The sequence below is a fragment of the Bison bison genome, unplaced genomic scaffold (assembly GCF_000754665.1).
Source record: "Bison bison bison isolate TAMUID 2011002044 unplaced genomic scaffold, Bison_UMD1.0 scf7180017864171, whole genome shotgun sequence".
Taxonomy (NCBI): domain Eukaryota; kingdom Metazoa; phylum Chordata; class Mammalia; order Artiodactyla; family Bovidae; genus Bison; species Bison bison.
Genome location: NW_011494743.1, coordinates 3,753,197 through 3,765,758, shown reverse-complemented (window position 1 = coordinate 3,765,758; position 12,562 = coordinate 3,753,197).

Below are 12,562 nucleotides of genomic sequence, written 5' to 3'. Positions count from 1 at the left end.
CCCAGTGATTATCCATAAACACCCAGAGCCTAGAGACAGTCTCTGCAGGTGGAAGGAAGAATGTAATTAGTTGAGGTCACATTTTTACCACTCTGGTTGAATAGAGGCTAAGAATGAAGTTGAGCTATAAAAATATTTTTATATTTTGTGTATGACTGGGTGTTAGAAATGAGACTTCCCTGGTGGTTCAGATGGTAAAGCGTCTGCCTGCGATGCAGGAGACCTGGGTTCAATCCCTGGGTCAGGAAGATCTCCTGGAGAAGGAAATGGCAACCCACTCCAGTATTCTTGCCTGGAAAATCCCATGGATGGTGGAACCTGGTAGGCTACAGTCCATGGGGTCGCAAAGAGTCGGACACGATTGAGAGCCATAACTGCATTACAGTAGAAAGCACTTAACCTGTGTCTGTAGGTAGGTACCAGACTAAGTTTACTGAATCCGAATCCAGATGTTATTGAGCCTTTGAATATAATGTCCTGCTTGATATCTGAGGCCTGGTACAGCCACCCCCTACATCAAGGGTTCTCAAAGTGTGGTCCCTGGGCACTTGTGAGAAACACACTTTCTCAGGCCCTGAACCAGAACTCCTGAATCAGAAACTCTTCCAGGTCATTTTTGATGCATGCTAAAGTTTGAGAACGACTGCTCTTAACACCCTCAGTTTCTCAGTCAAGTTATAGTTTGACACTTGACTAGCTTCAACTTTGGCCCAGCTAGACATTTCAAGCTTCTCACGTGAGGACAGGAGAGCTTCTGATTTGCCCAAGTTTTCCTCATAAACGTTTCGGTTTCATTTCCCTTCATGGAGGATCCAGTTTCTGGAAGGAAAATAGAAAGATGGGGAGAAGGCCCTTCAGTAAATGGGCAGAGGGAATCACAGACAGACATGGTCTTAAACCTTTGGAGCTGATGAACTTCAGAGGGAATGATTTTTGTGGCCAAGTAAGCAGGTCCTGGGGAAATTTATGGCCTAAACATTTTCCTGTTTCTGGGTCAGGAAATGATAGCACACAGATGGAATTTACAATGGGAGCCTGAATGGAGTGGCCCCACCCAGGCAGCTCAGCAAAAAGCCCCTTTCAATGGCTCTATTCAAATATAATGAGTGCTCCCCAGGCTGTCCTGGCTGGCTGCTTTTTCTTTTTCCTCGACTGCTTTCACTTTTTCACAGAGGGCTGCACTGCATGTAGTCCACTTGGGACTGGGGTGAGCCTTGATTTGGCAGGAGAAAGGAAGAAGTACAGAGCGGCCTACAAAATTGAATTGCTCTGCCTTCCTGGCCCCTTTCCTTGAATAATAGGCCTTTGTGCTTTGAAATGTAGGGAAGTCCCAGTTTCTCAGGCTTAAAAAAATAAAACCTCCTACTTCTGCCTTAAGATGCTTAGCAGAAAGTAGTTAAGGGGAAGAGCAGTTATTAAATCAAATGTTTCTTTAACAATTTTACAAGTTGTTAGGACAGCTGATTGCTAGACAAATACGTTTGATGAATTCTTTCAGATGGACAAAAATATTGACTCAATTAAAAAATCCAGCTTTAAAACAAATCACATGGGACAAATTGGTGCACTAAAAAAGAAAAAAAAAAAACAAAAAAACCTGTGTTTGGCTCTAGCCAGTGACTCACTTTCATAAAATATTTGACAGAGCAAAATTACATTGCCAGAGAGGAATCCAGACAGCCTTTGGAATCCGTTGAAATAAGTTGTTGATAATAGACATGATTTAGGTCATCTCTTGTTTTCCCTTTCTGATTTTTATCCTACTTTTTCAAAGATGAATGTTAATAGCATCACATTCTTTTTTTTAAATTCCTAGGAGCAAATTATATTGAAAAATCATTATCATCATTTAGGTGCCCATATATTTCAGTGGTTTATGTATATTTAAGCATCTTTGATTTTCATTTCATCATAAAAGATATGATTTCACCATTAATTTTGAATTGTGTAGAATGTGGCAAAATGTATAAAACATTCTTCAGGCAAGGACTGTTATCTCTTTGGCTAGGTTGCTGGAGGCCAGGCTACGGAACTAAACTTGGAGTAAGAGGTTATTATCTGCCCCTTCAGCAGCATTCCCCTTCTTTCCAGTTCCAGCCAGTGGATCTCTGTGAGGTTCCACTGTCACCCAGTGGGGAACACATGATCCCTGCGGATCAAATTAGCAAATCCTTTCTCCCTCCCAGCAATGGGGAAAGGCACAGAGGCTGGTTTAGGAATGGGTCACATGACATAGCCATAGCCAATGAAACGCAGTGGGAACTTTTCTGGGATTGGTGGGTGAGAGACAGGTGCCCTCCTCCCACTGATGATGCTAAGTCTGGGAGAAGGTGGAGCTGGAGACACAGCAGCCAATTTGACACCCGGAAGGGAGAGGCTGAAGCTATGGTAGAGGCTGGAGGCCTTTTAAAGAGCCTGAGAATGAATGAAGTGAACTCCACTGAAGCTGTGAAATGGAGAGAAACCCAGTCTCGGTAACATCATTAAGCCGTGTACCTGAAGCCAGCCCTACCACTGGAACATTTAGTTGTTTTACTCAGCAAATCTCCTTAGTGCTTAAGCTAGTTGGGTTTGGCTTTTCTGTTTTTAAAAGTGGTCTCGCCATGGCAGATCTGGAGTCCAAGGATATTGGGAATTTACTAAGACAAGGCTCCAGGTGCTGGGAAGGGCCTTGGAGTCTGGTGGCCTCAGTGCCACCCTGACCCCCCTATCGCCTGGCTACTGCCTGAGTGGGGTGGGGCGGGGCAGGGGGTGACTCAATGCTGGTTTCCACAGAAGGGTATGTCCTTACCATCTTAGGTCAGGTTTGTCCTGGGAATTAGGAGTCGGACCAGACTTGGAGGTAGGGAATCACATCCTTTCAGCTGTGGGGAGTAGAGGAGCAGGCTGGACTCATATTGTGAGGGGCTAAGGTAGGACAGAAACTTAATGCTATGTTACAGCTCTTTCATTGCGTGGGCTCTTTTTTCTCTCCAACTCTGTGTGCCCACAAGAGCAGAGAGTGTGTCTTTACTTTGGGTTTCTGCCCTGAACATCTTTCCACCCTCTTGTGCTCTGCCTAACTCCCACAATTGGGTTAGACATCTCTCCTCAGTATTCCTGTAAGCTCTTTTATGTACAGAGCACCACATTTTTCATATTATATTTTCACTCAGTTGTTCAACAGCCTGAGTAACTGCCATGTACAAGTGTTGTTCTAGGCACTGAAGGTACAGCAATGAACAAGACAAAAATGAAAAAAAAAAAAAGACAAAAATGCCTTCAAGGAGTTACAGTATATTCTAACAGGTGGAGATAGGCAATAAAATAAGTAAATTGTAAACTTTTAAAACGTAGATATGTGCAAAGGGTAAAAACAGGGCAAGAGAATAGAATAAGGACTGACAGGGAAAGGTGATAACTTTTAATGGACTGGTAAAGGAAGACTTCATTGAGAAGGTGGCATTTGAGTAGATTTGAAGGTGATGAATGAACAAGCCATATGAGTATTTAGGGGAAATACTCTTCAGGTGAATGGAACAGCAAGTGCAAAGGCCCTGGGGTGGGGGCTTGGTATGTTTGAGAAACAGCAAGGCTACCAGTGTCAGTAGAGTGGAGTAAACTCCAGGGAGAGTAGCCGCCACTGAGGTCATCACAGGGTTTACAGGGAAATAGGGGCCAGAGGCTATTGCAATTATTTACTGCTGCATAAGGAACCACTCCACAGCTTAATGGCACAACACAGTTAATTATTTCTCACAATTCTGTGGTTTGACCAGGCAGTTATTATGCTGGTCTCACCCTGTGGTCCCTAATGTGGCTGATAAAGCAGAACACTAGGATGACTGGGTTGGGCTTCTCTCCCATTGTGGTTTCTCGCCATTCAGTTGTTTGGCCCACCCTCCTTATGTGACAGATGGGTCCCCAAAGGGAGCATTCCAAGGGGACCAGCCCCAATGTGCGAGTGCTTATCTAGCCTCTGCCTGCATCACATTTGCCGATGTGATTGGCCAAAAACACATTCCATTGGCCAAAAACAAAGCAAGCCTCATGGCCAACCTCAGAGTCAGTATGGGACTGACTTCATCCAAGAATGAGATTACCAGAATGCAGGAGTCATTGGAGGAGGCCACAGCAGAGGCTCAGGGATCCTGAGCCTAAACTCATGGAGAGAGTGAGGTAAGAGGTGTACATGATTGATGGGCTGTGGGGTTGGGCTGGAGTAGAGGAGAGAGGTCAGGTCAAGAATGTTGACCACATTCCTGTGATCGAGCTGATTTACTTTGTCCTCTGGTAGAGCCAAGGGGTCACTTGGGAGGACTGTAGTTCTTCATCATTTCCATCATCCTGTTTCCTTGTATGTGAACAGTTGGCATCTTCTCAGTTGTACTTAAGGTACTGTGCAAACACAGTTCAAGATAAGCCTCCAGGCTGAATCTCCAGCTAGACTGCTTCCTGTTAAGCTGCACCTAGGTAAAAATTTTGGAATTACTACAGACATTGTAAATAAAAGGAAATAAGATCTAGTGAATCCATTAGACAGATCAGTGGATTACCCAAATTTGAAACGAATAGCGATACATTACAGGGAACAGATAGCTGCCAAAATAATTGTTCATTGATTAATACAACAGATATTTGCTGAGTACCTGTCATGTGCTGGACATTTGGTATCACAGGCATTAATGACATTCTGGAGAGGACCCTGAAATCTGCTCACTGAGTCTTATTTAACAATTGGCTGTGATAATTGCTTCCTTTTAAAAATGTTCATAAAAAAATCTTTTAGATAGTCTTTCCTAGACTGTCATCTTCCTTTTTATCTCCCTGTTGTCCATGGCATTTGGAATCACTTCATTGCTTTTCTGATTATTTTGCTTTTCAAAGTAAAATCAGTTCAGTTCAGTTCAGTCGCTCAGTCGTGTCTGACTCTTTGGGACCCCATGAATCGCAGCACACCAGGCCTCCCTGTCCTGGCGTGAGTAGGACACGTGAGTAGACTCCCAGAGTCTACTCAAACTCATGTCCATCAAGTTGGTGATGCCATCCAGCCATCTCATCCTCTGTCATCCCCTTCTCCTCCTGCCCCCAGTCCCTCCCAGCATCAGGGTCTTTTCCAGTGAGTCAACTCTTCGCAAGAGGTGGCCAAAGTATTGGAGTTTCAGCTTTAGCATCAGTCCTTCCAATGAACACCCAGGACTGATCTCCTTTAAGATGGACTGGTTGGATCTCCTTGCAGTCCAAGGGACTCTCAACAGTCTTCTCCAACACCACAGTTCAAAAGCATCAATTCTTCAGCACTCAGCTTTCTTCACAGTCCAACTCTCACATCCATACATGACCACTAGAAAAACCATAGCCTTGACTGGATGGACCTTTGTTGACAAAGTAATGTCTCTGCTTTTTAATATGCTGTCTAGGTTGGTCATAACTTTCCTTCTGAGGAGTAAACGTCTTTTAATTTCATGGCTACAGTTACCATCTGCAGTGATTTTGGAGCCCCCCAAAATAAAATCTGACACTGTTTCCAATATATGTATATATGTATTCCAGTATATGTATACAGTACATATACTGTCTCTGAAGTCTGTCCTTGGCTGAGAGTAGCACTGGTCACTCACTGAACCTTGGAGGAAAGAGCCACAGGGCAGTGGAATGTGGTAAACATGGGTGCAAGAGTGTGGAGCCAGGCTCCTCTGTGCAAATCCTAGCCCTGTCACTCACTGCTTACCTCTGAGGCTTGCTTTGAGATTTACAGCAATAAAGATAGAATGCTCAGCACAGAGTAAGTGTCTGAAAACTGTTGGCCACCTCCTGCTCCCCACCCCCAACACTTTTATTCTATTATACTTGGAATAGTTAACATCAGTGTAACTTCTCTGTGTTGGAGAATTATGGTCAGGGCCTGGACTAAGGAGGCACTGTCCTGATCTCTGTGGGTTATTGTGAAGGAGGCAAATGTCCCAGGTGTGAAAGGAAGGGTGTGTGGGCTTGCAAGAGGAGTAGGGCTTTCACTGGGCAAATGTTTATTGAGCAGCCACCATATGCACCCCCTCCGCTGGGTGCTGAGTTTATGAAGGTGATCAGGACACAGGCTCTGTTCCTCAGGGGCTCAGATACTGACTCGGAAGCCAGGGGTAGACAAACAGGTCTGTTCTGTAAATAGTGTACTGGGTCCCATGATGGCAACGGACAAAGCTTGGGAGCCTATGACCATGGGTGGAACGGTTCTTGCCATTTCTCCCCTCCCAGACGGAGTGAAGCTTCTGTGCTGCTGCTGCTGCTAAGTCGGTTTAGTCATGTCCGACTCTGTGCGACCCCATAGATAGCAGCCCACTAGGCTCCTCTGTACCTGGGATTCTCCAGGCAAGAACACTGGAGTGGGTTGCCATTTCCTTCTCCAATGCATGAAAGTGAAAAGTGAAAGGGAAGTCGCTCAGTCATGCCCAACTCTTAGTGACCCCATGGACTGCAGCCTACCAGGCTCCTCTGTCCATCTCGATTTTTCTATAGTGCACCGTTACCCCATGGGCACTTAAAAGGTGTCTCCCTTCCCTGCCAGATGGGACTCTGTGAGAACGTGACCCCTGAGCGCCCTGCTCCTGTGTGCCTCCAGGGCGTGGTGCAGTGGTCTTCTGTCTCCTTGTTGTAAACAAGTATGAAACAGTGGTTATGTGGAGTCAATGGGGTCATGTTTATCAAATGTACATCACCTTATAAATGTCATTATTGTATACTTTTCTAATTGGCCTAGTCTTTTGTGGATTATTGTAGTGAGCTGTGCAGTCTTTGAACTTTCTTATATGGTTATGTGGAGGATTAAGTAAATATATATATTATTAGAACAGGCCCTACCTATCATGTCATAAACACTCAAAAAGTCTTCGGTAAATCAAGGGATATAAAATTTCAGTTATGTAAGATGAGTAAGTTCTAGATAACATAGTGACTATAGTTAACAGTGTGTTGTATATTTTAAAACCTGGTAAGAGAATAGATCTCACCACAATTACATTCTTCTTGTAAGAAAGAATTGTTCTTATTGCAATTAAATACATTCCCCCCAAATTGAAATAAAAACAAAACAAAAACCCCACGAAGGACAAAGATATGTATAGGAAAAACAGAGGCAGTGTTATAACCTTATAATAGAGTGCCAAGAACAAATATATAATTCCTAAAATTTATCATTCACATTGGTTTAGAACCCATTACTATTTCAGAATAAAGTAAAAAAATGTGTGTGGGGAAAAAGTGTTAGATATTATAAATATTACCATTACTGGTAGTTTTTTGTGTGTCATTTTCTGATCAGAATTCTGGGAGTCAGAGAGCCGAAGCACCGTGTGAGGGACCACAGAGCTACATGTGGGCAGAGCAGCACAACCAAGTCTTCTGAGTCCCAACCCAGTGCTCTGGGACATTCTTGGAAGTATCCGCCAGGGGGCGTTCTTCACCCGAGATAGGATCCAGCCTAGACTCCAGCGGCGGCCTTTTCTCACCAGGAGAACCTAGTGTTCTAGAGCTAGTAGGGAGTTTGACCAACTGTAAGCCCTTGTTTAAGAGGGAGAGAAATAAAGCTCTGAGAAAGTATGTCTCTGGGCCCAGACTCACCCACAGCCACCAAGTGGTGCTGGGATGTTTGCCCACTTTGCCTGTTTCCGAATCTCATTTGCTTCCTGCCTTCTTGTGTCATCCCTTGCCCACACCCCAGCAGACACTCTGGACTCTGCCCTGCAGAGCTGGGAGCTTCTCTGCTAGGCATTTGCAGGGTTCTGCTGCCTAGGGGTGAAGAAGGTGTTTGGTAGCAGGACAGGGGTTGAGGCAGGCTGGGGAGGCCTCCCCCTGCATTTCTTACCATTTTCTGGAGTCTTTCAGGGTGCTGTGTGCACTGCTAAGGGCAGGGATCCAGGAAGTAAGCTGCCTTTGTCCAAACCCTCGTCCTCTCCTTACCAGTTCTGTGTCTCATCGTCCCATCTGTAAGACGGGGGTTATAAAATACCTGTCACACGGGGTCTTTGTGAGGATTGAGTTAGTATGTGCAGAGCACTTGAAATAGTTGTAAGGACGTAATTGCCATCAAAGTGTTAGTTCTCAGCATCATCTGGCATCCTACCTGGATACAGGAGTCGATGTGAGAATTCCATCATACTCCTCAGCTATTCACTGGTCTGTAGTATCCTTTCATAATAACCATCTACTTGCAGTTAGGCTGTGATTTCACTATCTCAGTTAATCCACAGAGCAACTTAGGGATACTATTATTGTTCCCAACTCAGGATTGAGGATTAGTCAAGACTAAGGCAGGGTCACTTTACCAGGATCACACAGAAAGGGATGGACTAGACTCACACTCAGGCCTGTGTGATGTGAAAGCTGAGGCTTTTTACCGCTACAAGGTCTGACCTCCTCTTGAAGCCAATTAGAAACAATAAAGTCAGGCCCCCGGAGTGGCCCCAGGCATCAGCTCTGCTCACTGCCTCTCTGCAGGACCTCTCTCTCTTAGAAGCAATCCTTCTGCAGGGTGAGGTTTCCTAGCACTCTTACCCTGGGAGACAAAGCAGCAGATTTCACAGAGGTCTCCCTGCTTCCTGGCAAAGACACAGCATGCTTTGACTGACAAGGAGGCCTCTTCAGATTAGAGCTGAGTTAGCCACCCAGCCTTCAGTGGCACCTTCCCAGCCTCCCGTTTCTTCTGCAGCCTGAAGGCCACTTACTGAGCAGGCTGTGTGCCTGCTGAGTTCGCTGAGTTCTGGGCGATCCAGGGTGTAATGTGAGTTCTCAGTGACTCAGACCAGCCTATCTGGGACTTTTCCTCTCTTGGCATGTGAGAGAGCCTGCAGCATTGACATCTTTTAGCTGAAAAAGAAACAGCAGGCACCAACCTACAACTGCAGAATTGCAGAATGTCAGTCAGGCCTAGAAGTGACCACAGGATGCAGAGAAAAGGACCCTGATTAAGGAAGTCTCTTGGTCAGGATCACATTGAGCAGGAAAGAAGGTGCCTGGATTTAAGCCCTTACTTATCCTTGGTACCTTTCCTGGTGCCTCCAGCTCTCAGGGGTGCTGAGAAGAGGGCTGAGCTGAGGCGGGGGTGGGACATGCATCTAAGCCCTAAGTGTATGTGCATTCAACGCTCTCTCTCTTTCTCGTATGTGATGAGGCTTTCTCAGTCTCAGCACTAGTGGCATTTGGGGTTGGATAATTCCTTTTTGTCTGACAGCATTTGGCTGTCCTGTGTTTAGCAGCATCTTGGGCCTCTACCCAGTAGATGCCAGTAGCACCCCCTCAGTCCTGTGACAACCAAAAATGTCTCATTGTTGTTCAGTTGCTAAGTCATGTCTGACTCTTTGCGACCCCATGGACTGCAGCATTCCAGGCTCCCTTGTCCTTCACTGTCTCTCAGAGTTTGCTCAGACTCTTGTCACTTGAATCGGTGATGCTATATAACCATCTCATCCTCTGCCACCCCCTTCTCCTCCTGTCGTCAATCTTTCCCAGCATCGGGGTCTTTCCAGTGAGTCTGCTCTTCTCATCAGGTGGCCAAAGTATTGGAGCTTCAACTTCAGCATCAGTCCTTCCAGTGAATATTGAGGATTGATTTCCTTTAGTACTGACTGGTTTGATCACTTTGAAGTCCAAGGAACTCTCAAGAGACTTCTTCAGCACCACAATTCGAAAGCATCAATTCTTCGGTGCTCAGCCTTCTTTATGATCCAGTTTTCACATCTGTACATGACTACTGGAAAAACCATACAGACCTTTGTCGGCAAAGTGATGTGTCTGCTTTTGAATATGCTGTCTAAGTTTGTCATAACTTTTATTCCAAGGAGCAAGCATCTTTTAATTTCATGGCAACAGTCACTATCCACAGTGATTTTGGAGCCCAAGAAAAGAAAATCTGTCACTGTTTCCATTTTTTAGCCATCTATTTGCCATGGAGTGATGAGATCAGATGCCATGATCTTAGTTTTTTCAGTGTTGAGTTTCAAGCCAGCTTTTCACTCTCCTCTTTCACCCTTATCACAAGGCTCTTTAGTTCTTGGTGGCTCAGTAGCTGCCAGGGCTTTTTAATATGAGGACTTGGAAGTCCCAGGATGTCATTCCCTCTGTTGTATTATTCTAGTCAAAGTGATCACAGGCACAGCCCAGACTCACAGGGAGGGGACACAGGGTCTGCCTCTGGAAGGGGAAGAGGCACACGTGTGCCACACAGGGAGGGAAGAGTAGAATAATTGGGGCCACTTTGGGATACTGAATATCACAGCCAGATTTTCATTCCAGAAAGAATGTTCTGTCAGTATGGTGGAAATGGGTAGAAGAGGGCAAGACCAAAGACATGAAGCTGAATTATGAAATCACTGTAATAGCTCCAACAACTTTCATTGAATTGGTCACTCAACAAATGGAAAAGACTGGAGTAATTATTTTGTTAATAACAATAAGCCAGTAATCATACTATCCTACTTTTACTGAGTACATATTATATGCCGAGCACTGTGGTAAGTACTTTTCTATACAATTTAATCCTCACAGTTAGCCCATGAGATACATTTCTGTTTTACCTTTCTGAAACTGAGATCAAGTGTGTTAGTCACCTTAGGCTGCCATTAAAAGGTAGCTTAAACAACACATTTTCTCAGAATTCTAGAAACTAGACATTCGAGATAAGGTGTTGGCTTCTTCTGAAGCCTCCCTCCTCGGCTTGTAGATGGCTGTCTTCTGCCTGTATCCTCACATGGTCTTTCTTCTGTTTGTGTCTGTCCTAATCTCTTTCTATAAGGACACCAGTCCTATTGGATTGGGGCCTCCCACCTGACCTCGTTTTACCTGCATCACATTTTTAAAGACTCTGTCTCCAAATACAGTCACATTCTGAGGTAACTGAGAGTTAGGGCTGCAACAAACAGTTTTTGAGAGGCTACAATTCAGCCCGTAGAGTCAGGTAATTAGCCTCTGCTCATGTAGTTAATAGGTGGGAGGCCAGAATTTGACCTGGTCTGTCTGACTTAAGGCTCCTGTTGTTAACTACTCCTTATAGTATCACCCAAAGTTGTTTTCAGTTCCATTACCAAGCAGAAAAGAATAAGGTGGAGGAAGATACCAATCCTGTAGAGCTTTGCATTTAGAACATAGTTATTTCTGATGGAAGAGCAGGGCTTGAGTTCCAGTTACCTGTTTTGTGTCCTTCACCTGTCATTCTACCACAGTGATCTTTTTGGAAGGGTACTGAAAGGTGGCAGGGTGGCATATCCGGAGAGAACCATCCTAGGGGATGGTGGTGGTGATCGCTAATACTTTATGAACGTGTCCAGTGTGCCAGGCAGAATGCTAAGTGCTTTACATGCGTTATTTAATTCTCACAATAATTCCATTGAGTGGGTATTATTATGTTTCCTCTGTTACATATGGGGAAACTGAGGTAGAGTGGTGCATTAACCTCCCCAAATTCACCTTGTTAATAAGAAGTGGCAGAGTCAAGCTGAATATTTGGGCCATGTGAGTCCAGAATGGGGTTTCCCTGGTAGTTCAGCTAGTAAAGAATCCGCCTGCAATGCAGGAGACCCCTGTTTGATTCCTGGATTGGGAAGATCCACTAGAGAAGGGATAGGCTACCCACTGCAGTATTCTTGGGCTTTCCTGATGGCTCAGCTGGTAAAGAATCCACCTGCAGTGTGGAAGACCTGGGTTCAATCCCTGGGTTGGGATCTCCTGGAGAAGGGAACAGCTATCCACTCCACTATTCTAGCCTGGAAAGTTCCAGGGACTATATAGTCCATGGGGTTGCAAAGAGTCAGACACAAATGAGCGAGAGTAAGAATATGTACTCATAACTGTTATTCTTCCATAGCGCTTCTGGGAACCTGATAAAGAATGAATCTATGCTGTAATTCCTTGTTGTTTTTTTTTTTTGATGTTGAGTTGTATGATCAGGTCAGGAAGCAACGGTTAGAACTGGACATGGAATAACAAACTGGTTCCAAATTGGGAAAGGAGTACATCAAGGCTGTATATTGTCACCCTGTTTATTTAGCTTAAATGCAGAGTACATCATGCATCTATTTCTGCTTTATTGACTATGCCAAAACCTTTGACTGTGTGGATCACAATAAACTGTGGAAAATTCTGAAAGAGATGGGCATACCAGTCCACCTGACTTGCCTCTTGAGAAACCTGTATGCAGGTCAGGAAGCAACAGTTAGAAGTGGACATGGAACAACAGACTGGTTTCAAACAGGAAAAGGAGTATGTCAAGGCTGTATATTGTCACCCTGCTTATTTAACTTATATGCAGAGTACATCATGAGAAATTCTGGGCTGGAGGAAGCACAAGCTGGAATCAAGATTGCCGGGAGAAATATCAATAGCCTCAGATAGGCAGATGACACCACCCTTATGGCACAAAGTGAAGAAGAACTAAAGAGCCTCTTGATGAAAGTGAAACAGGAGACTGAAAAAGTTGGCTTAAAGCTCAACATTCAGAAAACTAAGATCATGGCATCCAGTCCCATCACTTCATGGCAGATAGATGGGGAAACAGTGGAAACAGTGGAAACAGTGGCTGACTTTATTTTTCTGTGCT